We start from the raw sequence: 4,331 nt of genomic DNA, 5'->3' as shown, positions 1-4,331 counted from the left end.
AAATAATTCCCTCAGTATGGGCAAATTGTACTATCCCAGGCAAAATTCTCAAATATTTTTCAGTTGGATCACCATCCAATTTCCTATAGTATACATTATCTTGAAGGATATTATTTGCCTCCAGTAAATAATCATCATAGTTTTGTATTACAATTCCCCCTCCCTTATCCGCTTGGCGGATCACTATATCCTGGTTGGATTTCAGAGAATTCAGGGCTTTCCTTTCTTCATAGTTTAGATTGTGGGGCCCCCCATACTTTTTAGGGATTTTCTCAAGTTCTCCCAAAACTAAGTCCTTAAAAATATCAATACACTGGGAATTTGTGCATTTTGGTTGAACATTTTTTTTTTTTTTTGGCTCCAGACTCCTTTATTAACACACAAGCACAGTATGTACAGGTGTTGTGCTTTCATAACAGTACTAAAACATGAAAATAAAAAAAAAGAAAGCTTAAGAAGAATGTAAGAAAAAAGGGGACAGGGCAAGAGAAGAAATATGTATGTACACAACATCCCTTCCTCACAAACCCTATATATGGGAGCATGTGATCCAAGAACAAGGCATTTTTCCCTCCACATACAAGGAATAAATAGAATAATCAATTAAAATGAATAATTATAGGAGGGATGCTACAGTGAAAATTATGCCCCTTTATCTGGAGGGTTAAGCATGGGTGGTTGGGGTAATTATTGCCATATGTTTTTATATTGTTTCCTCAAAAAGCTGCAGGAACCTGTTACAAAGATAAAACTACAACAAGAAAACCTCTCTGCATTTCATTAATCCGAAAGCAAAAGGCAGTCGGTATAGGCTCATTATAAAAAACAAAAACAAGAAAAAACAAAACAAAAAAAACCAGCTAAATAACACTGATTCCAACCAGGCGCTAGGTCCTTGCTTCTATCTCTGAAGCATGAGTTTTGCTCAACCTAGAGTGGGTAACAGCAATTATAGAAATTCTGTCAAACAGCAGAGAGGGGCCAGCACAACTAAAACTGGCCCATGAGAATATATAGAAAAGAACAAGTGGAAGGCAGGAAAGTAAGATACATCCTGACTCCCATCCCACATAATATCAGATAATGGTACGACTTGGGCGGAAGCAGGCAGAACCTTACTAGCGCACACTGGCAAGGGCAGAAGCCTCTCAGCCATTACTACAATACTTTGCTGTTACACGATTGTGTCACATGATTTTTTTTTCTTTGTCACGTATTTAGTACATGTGTTTTGCAAGTTGATTACTACACAGAATTAAGAGCTTTCTCTGAACCCTCCTTCCTCTTCCTCCTCTTCTTCCATTACGGGGTCTGAGTCCCAGCAGGTAATGTCAATTTCTGGTGGTTTGTTCATCTTGTGATTGGCTGAAATATCCTTCACTTGCCTGTGTACCTTCCCTCTGAGATGTATCCCCATTGGTCATGAGGGAGTCTGTAAGCTCTGGCTGATGGCAAGAGGCTTCCTGCAATGCATGCTGGTAGCTAAGAGTCATCTGATGTGGCCCTTCAATGTGGATAATGCTCTGAGGGTCCTCCTCTCCTTCCATGTCACAGAATGTAGCAGGTGGTTGTGGTAACTCCTCAAAGTTCAGAAGGTTATCCTCAGGGACAGGAGGAGGACAGGCCTCTGTTTCCACAAATACGTTTTGCTCTGCATGGCTCTCTCCTTGAGAAGATATCAAATTCCCACCTGCCCAGCTGGAGTCCCGCGGCTCATCATTTTGCCACAGGTCAAGTAAGCTTGGAGCTTCTTGTGTTGGAGGAGGATTTATATCTGTCAACAAGTCCACCTCTCCTAATTCCATAACTGCTTCCTCCTCATTTCCAGTTAGCTGAGGGGCTGCAGGGAACCCCACATCATCCTCTTTGTTTTCCATAAAAACATCTTCTGTAAGTCCCTGGGGTGTCCAAGAACCATCCTGTATGACTGGCTCTAAACTCATGGCCTTGTTCCATTCTTCACTCAGGCTACTACAGCGTTCTGTTTCTGAAGATCGAGGAGGACCAGCTTCAGAGGAACTTCTTACGGCTCTATCGTTCTCTTCACCTGTCCGAGGTGTCAGGAGTGTAGAGACGGAATCTGTAGTGGCTCTTTCTACTTGTCTGAAGAATTCTCGTGGGTTCTCTGTGCGCTGAGCAATAATGGCTGCAGCCTCCTCCACTTCACTTTCTGTTCTTTTTTGGTCTGCCACCTCGTCGTCATCTTTCTGTTCCATCTGGCAGGGTATAAACAAACAGTTAAATATTGAGTTGCTCTGTAACCTTTTTTTTGCCTCTTCAGCCTCTTCATCTAGAAGCTTCTTCCTGTGCTCTTCTATCTGCTGCTCTCTTTCCTGATAGCGTTTCTCGCGTTCCTCCTGCTCTTTGCGCTCTTGCTCCATGCGCTCCTGCTCAAAGCGAAGTCTCTCTTCCAAAGCTTTCTGTCGCTCTTCCTGCTTCCTTTCCTCCTCTTCCCTCTTGGCTTGCTCCCAGAACTGTTCTCTGTTGAGGCGTTTCATTTCTATGGCTGCATTTGTCTTCTGGTAATTGGTGCCAGTTTCCCCATCCTTTTTAAGCTGCAGTCTCTGCATAACAGGGCTAGACAGTCATCCAGAGCCATTGGAGAGGCGTTGACCGATGGCCATAGGATCAATGTCTTCCACACTGCTGGCATTCACTATGACATCCACACCCTGGAAAAAGTCAGCAGCCTGAGCAACGTGACTGGCACAAGCACATTTTCTGGCATCTGGGACATCTTCCCCAACCCAATTGATAAGTACATATCGGGCTAGCATTGCGTGAGGCTCCTTCACACTGCAGAAACCATACATCACCTTCTGGTTCTCAAAATGACTGGCAAGGTCAGGTAACCCACCTCCTCCTGACGCCGCCAATGACAAATTATCTGTGCCATCCTCATATGTATACAATGCCCAGTCTTTGGGGTTGTCTTCTTGAATAACATCCTGGTAGGCAGCCAGCAGCTCCAGGCGGTGAGTGTTGAAGCTAAAGGAGGCCATGCCGGCTGCAGGCTGACTGTTTGCCGGGGGATGGAGAGATGAGACAGCGGACTGAGGGAGGGAAGTAGATGGTTGAATATTTTATTTATTTCTAAGACCAGTGTGCATAGCGTTCAGCTGTAACCTCCTAAAACCTAAACCTCTCCTCCATTGCAAATACTAATACTTAGTACCATAAAAAGGGGATACATTTATATTGTAACAAAATTAACATAGTTAATGTGTTAACATTGTATTTACTTACTTGTTCGTCTCGCTCTATCCCTCTGCCCGCCATTTTGTACCTCGTTTATTACTTTGATTGACACTTGACTAAACAAATAATATGTCATACCCTGTGGCGTCCAGCCCCCTTTTCAAAACGTCACTCTTAATTTATGTGCATGCGTCTTTTCTATGCGCATGCATAAAAAAACTTCAGTTGGATTTCGAAGCGCTGCGCATACACCCTGTAAGCATGCTATGTTGTTTTGAGAAGATTAGCACTCGGGATGCATGCACTATGAAATTCCCAGTCACGATCGCGAGTACAACGTTGTTTTTGAACGCATGCGCAATTTCAGAAGTAAAGTATAGATGCATGCGCATATTCGGCAGTACATTGGACACGCATGCGCACAAAAACGAGTGATCGTGAACGCGCTTTGCTTATACGCCATAGAGCGGGTGGGACCGCTCTATACGTTATGCTAAGAAAAGAAGGGAAGTAATGGATGGGAGGAGCTCTGACTGAAAACGGAGCTAAGTAGAAAATTATAATATCATGTTATATTTTGAAAATTTTAAAATAATCATAACGCGGTATCAATAATAGAGTTATTAAGAATCTATATTTATGATGAATAGCTTAAAAATTGACATCCACTTTAATGTTAGAACGATATCAGTATTTCTTAATATATTTTAACATTGCATTCGCTCCCAACTGGAACTATGTGTATACTACATCATCACAGTGATGGAACCAAGTTTTAAACGTATAGATAATGTCTCAAAATTAAAACGTATTTGGTCACTGTGTTCTACAAATTTAGAATTGGTGTTATATGAAGCTAGGATTTGACTAACAATCTATTGCTATCTATTTTGATGTGAATTAGTACTGCATAGGACCCAGGTATTTTCCATGGTACAAGCTTCATTTCTATTATATTGAGGTTTAGCGCCCCCTCATTAGTATTAGAGTGAGTAGCTCATCACTCTTAATGCTGTTTATTGGTCTTATTATTATTTTATTTATTTTAACAGGAAGCGCATACATAAAGCATGGCTGGCAATGTATGTGGACTGATGGATAGTGAAAGTATTGACTTCAATTTAACCTATAAC

The 4,331-nt window shown here is 41.9% G+C and overlaps 1 pseudogene; it reads right to left on the bottom strand.

Moving 5' to 3' along the window:
• Positions 1-341: 341 nt before the first annotated feature.
• Positions 342-3,068, bottom strand: LOC128638040 (drebrin-like; annotated as a pseudogene).
• Positions 3,069-4,331: the final 1,263 nt, after the last annotated feature.

The sequence above is a fragment of the Bombina bombina genome, chromosome 1 (assembly GCF_027579735.1).
Source record: "Bombina bombina isolate aBomBom1 chromosome 1, aBomBom1.pri, whole genome shotgun sequence".
NCBI lineage: Eukaryota > Metazoa > Chordata > Amphibia > Anura > Bombinatoridae > Bombina > Bombina bombina.
Note: the sequence above shows the minus strand (reverse complement) of the source record. Positions and strands in the feature narration are given on the sequence as shown.